The sequence below is a fragment of the Oncorhynchus clarkii genome, chromosome 22 (genome assembly GCF_045791955.1).
Source record: "Oncorhynchus clarkii lewisi isolate Uvic-CL-2024 chromosome 22, UVic_Ocla_1.0, whole genome shotgun sequence".
Classification (NCBI taxonomy): Eukaryota; Metazoa; Chordata; class Actinopteri; order Salmoniformes; family Salmonidae; genus Oncorhynchus; species Oncorhynchus clarkii.
This window is the reverse complement of record NC_092168.1, coordinates 53108116-53121506: the sequence shown is the minus strand read 5'-3', so window position 1 is coordinate 53121506 and position 13391 is coordinate 53108116. Positions and strand designations below refer to the sequence as shown.

At 40.4% G+C, this 13391-nt stretch overlaps 1 protein-coding gene across 2 annotated transcripts in view; it reads right to left on the bottom strand.

The window, feature by feature from the left end:
- Positions 1–11608, bottom strand: part of LOC139381020 (speckle-type POZ protein-like A) — a 55066-nt gene extending 43458 nt beyond the window's left edge. Inside the window, exon 1 of one of the 2 annotated variants that reach the window (XR_011628496.1) lies at positions 11385–11582. The gene's annotated coding sequence lies outside the window, so the exon portion shown is untranslated. Of the gene's footprint in view, positions 1–11384 lie in introns of both variants that reach the window. The other variant, XM_071124252.1, reaches the window with a different exon arrangement.
- Between the last annotated feature and the right edge of the window lie 1783 nt (positions 11609–13391).

Genomic DNA, 13391 nt, shown 5'->3' with positions numbered 1-13391 from the left:
TCGCAAATCGGTCTTCCAAATGGACAATGACCCCAAGCATACTTCCAAAGTTGTGATAAAAGGGCTTAAGGACAACAAAGTCAAAGTATTGGAGTGGCTATCACAAAGCCCTGACCTCAATCCTATAGAAAATGTGTGGGCATAACTGAAAAAGTGTGTGCGAGCAAGGAGGCCTACAAACCTGACTCAGTTACCAGCTCTGTCAGGAGGAATGGGCCAAAATTCGCCCAACTTATTGTGGGAAGCTTGTGAAAGGCAACCTGAAATGTTTGAGTCAAGTTAAACTATTTAAAGGCAATGCTACCAAATACTAATTGAATGTATGTAAACTTCTGTCCCACTGGGAATGTTATCAAATAAATAAAAGCGGACATAAATCATTCCCTCTACTATTATTCTGACATTTCTCATTCTTAAAATGAAAGTGGTGATCCTAACTGACCTAAGACAGGGAATTTTTACTATGATTATATGTCAGGAATTGTGAAAAACTGAGTTGAAATGTATTTGGCTAAGGTGTATGTAAACTTCCGACTTCCAACTGTATATAGTGTTACAGTTGTTATGATTTATATAGTGTATTTATTCGTCACTACTACAGGTGTTATGTATTTTGTGTATTTATTCATCACTACTACAGGTGTTATGTATTTTGTGTATTTATTCATCACTACTACAGGTGTTATGTATATAGTGTTATATCTATTTCTAAAATCTCATTTTATTTCACTAGTCCTGCATCTTGGAGCTCGAAACCTAAGATTTTCACTGTACACTGCAATCACGCCTGCAACCATGTACATGTAACTATTAAACACCCAATGTGAATCTGAAAACCTCCTTCAATTGTATGACCACATTAGAGACACATACAGTGCACTCAACTACAGCCTCTTTGATGTTAATGGGGGTGTGTTCGGCCCTCCTTTCCTGTAGTCTACGATCAGCTCCTTTGTCTTACTCACATTGAGGGAGAGGTTGCTGTCCTGGCACCACACTGCCAGGTCTTTGACGTCCTCCCTATAGCCTGAGCTCAATTTCGAGTCTATTAGCAAAGGGTCTGAATACTAATGTAAATAACGTCCTTTTTATTTTATATACACATTTGAAAACATTTATAAAAACCTGTTTTCACTTTGTCATTATGGTGTAGTGTGTGTAGATTGATGAGGCAAAAAATTATTTGATCAATTTTAGAATAAGGTAACGTAACAAAATGTGGAAAAGGGGAAGGGGTCTGAATACTTTCCGAATGCCCTGTATTTCCCACAAATAGCACAAACCCACAAAGAATTTGAAAACAAGTCAAATATTGATCAACTATCATATCTGTTATGTGAAATAGCAGTGTGCCATCACCGCAGCAAGATGTGTCCAGTTGCTATGAGAAAAGGCAACCAGCGGAGCACATTGTAAATACAACCTCTGTATATTTTCCTTTTCATACTTCAACTATTAACACATTTTTTACAACAATGTTGGAGACATTGCTACTCAGTGTCCCTCAGGCTATAAGGAAAGTGTACTGCCATCAATCAAAAATAAAAATGTTAAACGGGGCCAGGACTCAGGTGGAATCATCATTTGGCATAAGCAGGACTGGACTAAAACTTAACAAAAAGGTACAATCTATTGTAACAATGATGTATACATATGTGCAGCTTATGCTCCTCCTTCAGATTCATCATATTACGATGATCAGTTTGACAACAATCTCCTTACAGAAATCAATCAATTTCAGGCAGAAGGTAAAGTGCTTCTTTGTGTTGATTTGAACCTGCAAGAACAGGTTCTGAGCCTGACTACACTGATGAGGGAGGTAACCACCACATATTTGAACACCCCTCCTTGTACAGTAGCCCTATTGTAAATAAGAGAAACAATCCTGACCAAATACTGAACAAAAACAGGAAGGAGTTAGTGCATCTCTATCGAGCCTTACGCCTGTACATGCTTAATGGTAGAATCAGAGGGGACTCTTTAGGTCAGTTTACTTACTGCTCAGATTATGCCACCACTGACATCGACCCCTCCTCCATTAGTGCATTCACTGTCCGACCACAGACACCATTGTCAGATCACAGTCAGATCATGTTTCTGAAGAAATTAACCAGCAATACTCATTAAAAAAACAGCCCAATAAACTCTACATAAACCAATCGTACAGATGGGCTCCAAACAGTGCAAAGAGATGAATTGAAACATTTCATCATTTAATTTGAGTTCACTCTATACAGTTCTTCAATAAGTCACAATACCAAAACAATAAAGAAGGTGTCAATTCGGCTACTCAAAACATCAATTGCATATTCCAAAAAAGCAGCATCAAAAGCAAATTTGAGAAAACCAGAGAAATGCATCAGTAAAAGAAAAAAAAAATCTGAAAAAATGGTTTGATAACGAATGTAAAACAATTAGAAAACACCTAAGACAAATGTCAAATGAAAAACATAAGCAGCAAAACAACCCAGAACTACGCTATGAATACTGTGAAACTCTGAAACAGTATAAACATACACTGAAATACATTAATTTGGAAAACGTATTTTGATAATCTATACAAAAACATCCCACAAAAAGACTTACAACATAACCAATTAGAAATTCAAGAAATATTGAACATCCTTGAATCAGTCATTATAAACCAAACTCCATTAGATTACCCAATAACCCAACAGGAACTAAATGAAAAGCTCAAATCTATAAAACCAAAGGCTTGTGGTCTAGATAACATCAGAAATGAAATGCTGAAAAACTGCACACCTGAGTTGCAAAATGCTGTGCTTAAATTGTTCAACATGGTACTAACTTCTGGCTGCTTTACTGATGTCTGGAACCAGACATCTCCCCTATCCACTTTTTTATCCACAAAAGTGGAGACAAATCAGACCCAACAATTACAGGGGAATTTGCGTAAACAGCCACCTGGGAAAGGTTTTCTGAAGCATTTTGAATTCAAGACTTCAAACCTTTCTTCAATAAAGAAATGCAATAAGTAAATGTCAATTTGGCTTTCTCCCCAACCAAGGTGTGAGACAAGGCTGCAGTTTGAGTCCAAACCTTTTTAACATTTATATCAATGAATTAGCAGACATGTTGGACCAATTTCAGCCCCAGGACTGAACTATTTGAGGTAGAGAGGTAAAATACCTGCTATATGCTGAATATTTGGTTCTTATATCACCAACCAAAGGTCTTCAACAGAACCTTAACATTCAGCAATATTGCCATAACTGGGCCCTGGCAGAAAATTATTTTCCAGAAAAAGTCAGAAACCTGAACAACACCATTTTCCGAACACACAAAAAATGACTCATTCCTTAGTCTGACCATATGTGCATGGGGAAACTTTAATATGGCAGTGATTTAAAAAATAAATAAATGAACCTTTATTTAACCAGGCAAGTCAGTTAAGAACAAATTCTTATTTACAATGACGGCCTACACCGGCCAAACCCGGACGACGCTGGGCCAATTGTGCACCACCCTATGGGACTCCCAATCACGACCGGTTGTGATACAGCATGGATTGGAACCAGGGTGTCTGTAGTGACGCCTCTAGCACTGAGATGCCTTAGACCGCTGCACCACTCTGGAGCCCAGTCAATGCACTGAAGAAAAAGCCTGCAGAGCATTGTATGAAATTATTAAAAATCAACAAACCATTTGGAATTTGGATCAAAATATTTGAGAGTGTAATCCTACCTCACTACCTCAAAGGAAGTGAGGTTTGGGGGCCACTCAATAAACTAGACTTTAAAATGTGGGACAAACATCCAATTGAAGCCCTACATGCAGAATTCTGTTGGAAAATTCTAAAGAAGTCCAAAGAAATACACCAACTAATGCATGTAGGGCAGAATTGGGACCCTTTCCAGTGGTAATGAAAATGCAGAAAAATATTGAAAAGATGAAACAAAATCCCAAAGCCGACTAAATTGCTATTTGGCACTAAACAGATAATATGAATTGGCTGATTAGCTCTACTCTGTCAGAGATACGAAGCAGATACAGATCCTTACCAAGTACAGGCTGAGTGACCACCAATTGGCAATAGAAACCGGCAGACATAAAAAGACACGCTCCTCTGTGGTCACTGCCGAACAGGGGAGATAGAAACAGAGATACACTTTCTCCTTTACTCTGAGAAATATTCCTCACCAAGAGATTCATTATTCACAGAAATGAATACACTTATTCCACATTTTAACTTATTAAACCCAGAGGAAAAACTCAAATACTCATGGGCGAAGGAGCAATGGCTCCTATGTAATAAGACTTAAGATTTCCTGGGGTAATAGTGTAAGAAATAATACATAAAACAAATCAAAATACTGCATAGTTTCCTAAGAACGCAAAGCGATGTGGCAATCTCTGTCGGCGCCGGAAGTCTGGTAGAGCCACCTGGTTTCTTCACGCATCGCGCCGACAGAAGCAAACATCTCTCTGGTAAGAAGAAGGGCGGGGGTGTATGCCTTATGATTAATGAGTAGTGGTGTGATCATAACAACATACAGGAACTCAAGTCCTTGTGTTCACCTGACCAAGAATTCATTACAATCAAATGCCGACCACATTATCTACCAAGAGAATTCTCTTCGAATTCCCCCACCACATATCCTGAGGCTGCAATTATTGTAGCTGGGGATTTTAACAAGGCTAATCTGAAAACAAGGCTCCCTAAATTTGAATCAGCATATCGAAAGTGCGACCAGGAAACTTAGGAAACTTAGGAAACTATGCAGTATTTTGATTCTGGATCATTGTTACTCTAACTTCCGCGACGCATACATAGCCCTCCCACGCCCTCCTTTCGGCAAATCTAACCACGACTCCATTTTGTTGCTCCCAGCCTAAACTGAAACAGGAAACGCCCATTCTCAGGTCTGTTCAACGCTGGTCCGACCAATCTGATTACTTGTTAGATGCATGGTCGGAACTAGAAGCACAAGCATTTCGCTATACTCACATTAACATATGCTAACCATGTGTATGTGACAAATAAAATGTTATTTGATTTGTGATTATTATTCCAAATAGTAGTGGTAGGGGTGATGGTAATGTAATAAGGTGGTAGTAGTAGTAATGATGATGGTAGTTTTAGTACTTATGTAATGGTGAGGATGACAGTTAGTTTCATTTTCCATGTTTAGCTTTTTATATATTATATTATTCGACTGTTGCCATTTTTTATAATTTTTTTTAATTTTACCCCTTTTTTCTCCCCAATTTCGTGGTATCCAATTGTCTCATCGCTACAACTCCCGTACGGGCTCGGTTGAAAGTCATGCGTCCTCCGATACACAACCCAACCAGCCGCTTAACACAGCGCGCCTCCAACCCGGAAGCCAGCCGCACCAATGTGTCGCACGCCGCACACCTGGCAACCTTGGTTAGCGCGCACTGCGCGCGGCCCGCCACAGGAGTCGCTGGTGCGCGATGAGACAAGGACATCCCTACCGACCAAGCCCTCCCTAACCCGGACGACGCTAGGCCAATTGTGCGTCGTCCCACAGACCTCCCGGTCGCGGCCGGTTACGACAGAGCCTGGGCGCGAACACAGGGACTCTGATGGCACAGCTGGCGCTGCAGTACAGCACCCTTAACCACTGCGCCACCCGGGAGGCCCATTTTTTATTATTATTATTATTATTAGTAGTATTAACTACCATTTTATTTTATTACAATGTATATTGTATACATTGTTGTTATTAGAGGTTGACCGATTAATCGTAATGGCAGATTAATTTGGGCCAATTTCAAGTTTTCATAACAATCGGAAATCGGTATTTTTGGGTGCCGATATGCCGATTAAAAAAAATATATATATATATTTTTAATACCTTTATTTAACTAGTTAAGTCAGTTAAGAACACGTTCTTATTTTCAATGACGGCCTAGATTTTCACCAATTACTTAACACATTGGAAGGAAATGACAAAAAAACAGAGCAGGCTATAATGCTATTTGGCCCTAAACAGAGAGTACACAGTGTCAGAAAACCTGACCACTGTGACTGACCCAAACTTAAGGAAAGCTTTCACTATGTACAGACTCAGTGAGCATAGCCTTGATATTGAGAAAGTCCGCCGTAGACAGACATGGCTCTCAAGAGAAGACAGGCTATGTGCACACTGCCCACAAAACGAGGTGGAAACTGAGCTGCACTTAAACTCCTGTCCAATGTATGACCATATTATAGACACATGTTTTCCTCAGATTACACAGACCCACAAAGAATTTGAAAACAAACCCGATTTTGATAAACTCTCATATCTACTGGGTGAAATTCCAGTGTGCCATCACTGCAGCAAGATTTGTGACCTGTTGCCACAAGAAAAGGGCAACCAGTGAAGAACAAACACCATTGCAAATACAACCCATATTTATGCTTATGTATTTTCCCTTTTGTACTTTAAGCATTTGTACATCGTTACAACACTTGTAATGTCTTTATTATTTTTGAAACTTCTGTGAGTGTAATGTTTACTGTTAATTTTTATTGTTTATTTCACTTTTGTATATTATCTACCTCACTTGCTTTGGCAATGTTAACACGTTTCCCATGCCAATAAAGCCCTTTGAATTGAATTGAGAGAGAGACAGACAAAGAGAAGCCATGCAGAAGAACAGCTCCTTCCATGTTATAACTTTCTGGTTAACAAGATTACATTCGCAAAAAATATATAGTTAATCAAAGTGTACAACCGAAGATCAACCCAGGAGAAAAATATTGGTCTTTTAACTCACTCTCTGTCAATCTTCATCGTGCTAGCTAGCCAAATCAAATCTGTCAGCTAGCTTAGCGTCTAGCTCCAACTGTTTACTGCTGGTAACCATAGCAACATGGCCACAGGCAGCAGCAGCAGAAACTGAGACTTTCCCCCCTTTAAACATTTTAGCATCCTTAGCATCTAGCTAGTTGTTTCATGGCCTGTCTCCTTAGCATCTAGCTAGTTGTTTCATGGTCTGTCTCAACAGACCTGCCACCACTCTAGATATGCCTGGAAGACAACACTGATTCTGCTAGACTATTGCACCTGTTACTTTCTAACTTCTGTTTCTTATTTGCCTGTACATACTATTTTAATTTAGAGTGAGACAGTAATACAAATGCACATTGTGAATAACTGGATAAATGCATAGTGACATATTTGCTAACATTGCTAAGAAATTGTGAACTACAGATCTAAAATGACAATAAGTTGTTAAGAAATCAGACCTGGCCCCTTACTTTTTTCAATCTTTACTAACGAGTAGCCAGTGTGTCTGTGTATGCAGATGACTCAACACTATACACATATCTACTAAAGCAACTGAAATGACTGCAACACTTAAAGAGCTGCAGTTAGTTTCGGAATAGGTAGCAAGGAATAAGTTAGTCCTAAATATTTCCAAACCTAAAAGCATTGTATTTGGTAAAAATCATTCACTAAACCCTAAACCTCAACTGTATCTTGTAATGAATAATGTGGAAATTGAGCAAGTTGAGGTGACATAACTGCTTGGAGTAACCCTGGATTGTAAACTGTCATGGTCAAAACATGTTGATACAACAGTAGCTAAGATGGGGAGAAGTCGGTCTATAATAAAGCGCTGCTCTGTCTTCTTAACAACATTATCAACAAGGCAGGTCCTACAGGCCCTAGTTTCTACCTTCTCAACAACATTATCAACAAGGCAGGTCCTACAGGCCCTAGTTTCTACCTTCTTAACAACATTATCAACAAGGCAGGTCCTACAGGCCCTAGTTTCTACCTTCTTAACAACATTATCAACAAGGCAGGTCCTACAGGCCCTAGTTTCTACCTTCTTAACAACATTATCAACAAGGCAGGTCCTACAGGCCCTAGTTTCTACCTTCTTAACAACATTATCAACAAGGCAGGTCCTACAGGCCCTAGTTTCTACCTTCTTAACAACATTATCAACAAGGCAGGTCCTACAGGCCCTAGTTTCTACCTTCTTAACAACACTAACAACAAGGCAGGTCCTACAGGCCCTAGTTTCTACCTTCTTAATAGCACTATCAACAAGGCAGGTCCTACAGGCCCTAGTTTCTACCTTCTTAACAGCACTATGAACAAGGCAGGTCCTACAGGCCCTAGTGTCTACCTTCTTAACAACATTATCAACAAGGCAGGTCCTACAGGCCCTAGTTTCTACCTTCTTAACAACACTATCAACAAGGCAGGTCCTACAGGCCCTAGTTTTGTCGCACCTGGACTACTGTTCAGTTGTGTGGTCAAGTGCCACAAAGAGGGACTTGGAAAAATTGCAATTAGCTCAGAACAGTGCAGCATGGCTGGCCCTTAAAAGTACAGGGAGAGCTAACATTAATGACATGCATGTCAATCTCTCCTGGCTCAAAGTTGAAGAGAGATTGACTTCATCATTACTTGTTTTTTCAAGCTGAATGTACCAAGCTGTCTGTTTAAAATACACCCACGCATACCCCACAAGACATGTCACCAGAGGTCTCTTCACAGTCGCCAAGTCCAGAATAGACTATGGGAGGCGCACAGTACTACATAGAGCCATGACTACATGGAACTCTATTCCACATCAGGTAACTAATGGAAGCAGTAGAATCAGATCAAATAAAAACATAAAATACACCTTATGGAACAACGGGGAGTGTGAAGAGACACAAAAGTAAATGCATATGCACACATTGGGATATTGTTGTATGGTGGTATCAAACAGTTTGTATTGTAGATATGTAGTAATGTAATAATTGTATATGATGTACTGTTTTATCCTTTGTTTTATGTGTAATTTAAGTATTTTAACATGTTTGGACCCCAGGAAGAGTAGCAGCTAATGGGAATCCATAATAAACCCCAGGAAGAGTAGCTGCTAATGGGAATCCATAATAAACCCCAGGAAGAGTAGCTGCTAATGGGGATCCATAATAAACCCCAGGAAGAGTAGCTGCTAATGGGGATCCATAATAAACCCCAGGAAGAGTAGCAGCTAATGGGAATCCATAATAAATCCCAGGAAGAGTAGCTGCTAATGGGAATCCATAATAAACCCCAGGAAGAGTAGCTGCTACCTTGGCAGGAACTAATGGGGATCCATAATAAACCCCAGGAAGAGTAGCTGTTAATGGGGATCCATAATAAACCCCAGGAAGAGTAGCAGCTAATGGGAATCCCTAATAAACCCCAGGAAGAGTAGCTGCTAATGGGAATCCATAATAAACAGAGGAAGAGTAGCTGCTGCCTTGACAGGAACTAATGGGGATCCATAATAATCCCCAGGAAGAGTAGCTGCTAATGGGGATCCATAATAAACCCCAGGAAGAGTAGCAGCTAATGGGAATCCATAATAAACCCCAGGAAGAGTAGCTGCTAATGGGGATCCATAATAAACGCCAGGAAGAGTAGCAGCTAATGGGAATCCATAATAAACCCCAGGAAGAGTAGCTGCTACCTTGGCAGGAACTAATGGGGATCCATAATAAACCCCAGGAAGAGTAGCTGCTGCCTTGACAGGAACTAATGGGGATCCATAATAAACCCCAGGAAGAGTAGCTGCTACCTTGGCAGGAACTAATGGGGATCCATAATAAACCCCAGGAAGAGTAGCTGCTACCTTGGCAGGAACTAATGGGGATCCATAATAAACCCCAGGAAGAGTAGCTGCTGCCTTGACAGGAACTAATGGGGATCCATAATAAACCCCAGGAAGAGTAGCTACTACCTTGGCAGGAACTAATGGGGATCCATAATAAACCCCAGGAAGAGTAGCTGCTGCCTTGGCAGGAACTAATGGGGATCCATAATAAACCCCAGGAAGAGTAGCTGCTGCCTTGACAGTGACTAATGGGGATCCATAATAAACCCCAGGAAGAGTAGCTGCTGACTTGGCAGGGATCCCCATGTCATGCTATTTATGGTATCCCATGTGTGCACCTCTCAGGCAGGATGATCTAATTAATAGGAATGATTCAGTCTTCCCTAGGACCTAGTTCATCACTGACTGCTTCATGGTCCAGTCTGGAGGCCCCACTCTGAGGACAGAACATTCAGACATTTGTTGGGACCAATCAACAATTAGTTTGATATAAAACTAATGGGCTCCCAAGCGGCACAGCGGTCTAAGGAACTGGTTCGATTCCAGGCTGTATCACAACCGGAGTGATTGGGAGTCCCATAGGGCTGCGCACAATTGGCCCCAGCGTCATCCGGGTTTGGCCAGGGTAGACCGTCATTGTAAATAATAATTTGTTCTTAACTGACTTGTCTTGTTAAATAAAGGTTACAAAACCCTTCGCTGTCTGACCCTGAACTGAAGTGTCTTTCAAATAGCAGCACTGACCTGGTATGGCCACAGATCAAGCAATGCCCAGATAATAGCCAACAGAAATTGTCAGAATAAGTTAATTCTATTCCATGTATGTTAGCATTTTGTTTATGATGATGTAGCTATGACCTACTGTCAAATGGCACAGCTAGTCTGATACTCTTGAGCTAGCTAACTAACTAGCTGAAGTTAGTTCTCAAAATGATCCACGTTTACCTTGATCATCAGGCATCCCACATGTAACTATTTTTTGGGGACTTTATTAATGTAAATTGATGTGACTCATTTTACTATATATAATGCCACATATTTCAGGCAAAACTAGCTAATGTTAGCTAGCTAGTCTAGGAGCATTGCTAGCCAGACAGCGACCGGTCTTTTTTTGTTTTTATCAGTAGTGAAATATCAACTGTGAAGAACGAGGTATTGTCTGTCCGTCTACGATTAATTTGACACTATGAGCCAGAAGATGTCCTTGGTTTGGCCCAGATTCGGTTCTGATGTTTTTGTTGACTAACAACGTTAACTGGTTTTGAAGTTAACCAACGAGATTCAAAATAGCTAACTAGCCAGTGCCCTCAATAACAAGTTAAAAGGCTGTTGATACGGGCTGTTAGCTAGCTGGTGAAGCTGTATTCTGCCTTGCTAGGTAGAAAGATAGTTAAATAACTAATTAACTGTTTTACTAGTAACAATACCATGATGGTATAACTCATGGATAACTAAATGGAAACTCTAGCTAGCTAACAAGGTTGCTCTGCTTGACCAGGCCTGGTTAACCAAGTTAGCTTGCGATAGCTAAAATCAATGGTCAATATCAAGCACCGTTTAGAAACAAAAGGCCCCTCACCGTAATATATATATTTTTAAACCCACTGGTGTTGCCAACTATCATCGTACAAGTTGGTTCGAGATGCTAAAAAAAGCCATGATTGAAATGAGCTACAAGGCATGTTTGCACATATTGTTTTAGAAATACATTGGCGTCCAACGACATGTTTATTCTTTGAGGGGAAAACAGTACTGGTAGCTAGCTAGCTACGGGAAATGGAAAAATATGTTTAACTACGAACCTTTCATTTCCATGCTTCCACTAAAAGGCAACGAATCGTATCTCAGCCGTTCATTTCCACCATCAGTTATTTAACTAGCTAAACAATGGAAAACTGCGTTGTAACCATTCTCAGGCTCAGTGCTATGTAAAAACGTATATGTTTTTCAGTCTAACATCATAGGCTACTTTACTAGGTAGGTGGAGGCAGATTAGTAAGCAGCTTCCCAGATAACAAAAAAATGTCCTCCCGCTTGCTATTTGCCGCTTTCCTTACGCCCAGGTCAACATCAAGTCTCGGACCACCTGTCTCAAACCCAGTCTCTACCCCAAGCCACAAGACTGCCCCAACAGCTGAACCCTGGGCTGACTCCTGCACCCTACCACACATTTATTAACATTTATTCATATTCTTTACACGCAGAAGTCAGTTTTGTCTACCTGACCAATGCAATAGTTCTGTCACCTTACTGCACTACTAATGTATATATGTATATTATATGCTGCAACTGCATTGAGGGGCACAACTTTCATTGGGGATGGGGGGACATGACCACCCCAACCATATTCTGAAATTTAATTTTTGTCCCCCCCAGTTTTATCATGCAGTGATATAAAATGCGGCATCGGTGTGCTTTAGGTTGTGTTGAGGAGTCGACTCCAAAATAATCGATTCCTCAACTCCTTTGCGGTCGACTTGCATTTCTGGGCGTCAAGCTTGACTCCTAAGATTCAGTATTTTTGCAACGGAGGAAACTATTTGCCGCAGTCTACTTCGGGCTCCCGAGTGGTGCAGTGGTCTAAGGCAATGCATATTAGTGTTAGAGGGGTCACTACAGAACCAGGTTAAATAAATAATAGTTAAATAAATAAACACAAACTATCTCATCTTAGGGGCATAGGTAGGTGTGTCAACCACCAGGCTGAACTGTGCATCATTAATCAAATGATTTAGGGTATAGACTACAACAATGTTGTATTTTGCAATTTCTTGGCTTGCAATGTCTAAAGTAGGGGCTATCAATGAGGAGGCTGAGCTATTCTACCTGCAACAGACCGAAGACCAAACACACACGCAAACCCTGGCTGGCTGTTGATGTCCTAAATTAGGGCTCTCCAACCATGTTCCTGGAAAGCTACCTTCCTGTAGGTTTTTGCTTCACCCCCAGTTGTAACTAACCTGATTCAGTTTATCAACCATCATTATTTAATCAGATGCGATAGATTAGAGTAGCTGGGTCATTTGGACCTCAAAACCTTTGGGGGAAAAAGTTTTATTTTGTATTCTATCAGAAAAGAGACATGTTGGACTTTAAGAAAAACATTTTGGTCAAGCTCAGGCACGGATTTTTGGGTGCATTTTCCAATTTGTGCATAATTCTAACAGGGTGGATGGAATCTAACAGGGTGTTGAAATTTTGAGCCTAAATTAGCCATAGCTCTGTGAGTAAGCGAGATTGAGCTAGCATAATAGTGAAAACTTCTCAATCAAACATATTTTAACATTTCAATTTTTTTTTCTATATAATTTTGCCTAACAGGGTGGAAATGTATGAGTGGGACATACAAACTAACAACATGAAACATGGACAAATACAATGCCTTCTGAAAGTATTCAGACCCCTTGACCTTTTCCACACTTATCCATGATGGCGTAGCAGTCTTTGTCCTGTCGTGTCCCTTGTATGTATATTTTTCTTTGCATATCTTTTAAAAGTATTTTCCTAAACCTCAACTTCTAAATACTCTCCTGCAACCCGCCTCACCCAATGTGGCGTGGATCTGTTTTTTTCTAAAGTATTTCTATTTACTTCGGATCTGGAATCCCTCAACTGAAGCTAGTCACTAACTACCTACCAGCTATCAGTCAGCAAACTACTGCTACTGGTCATCAGCTAACCTTTAGCTCAGAAAGCTCTCACCAGTTCGTACAATCTTGACTCAAACCAGAGCATAACGGACCTATTTTTTTTCTCCCCATATCCCCGGATTCCTACCTAACTCTCCTAACTCTGAACATTTTCATCTG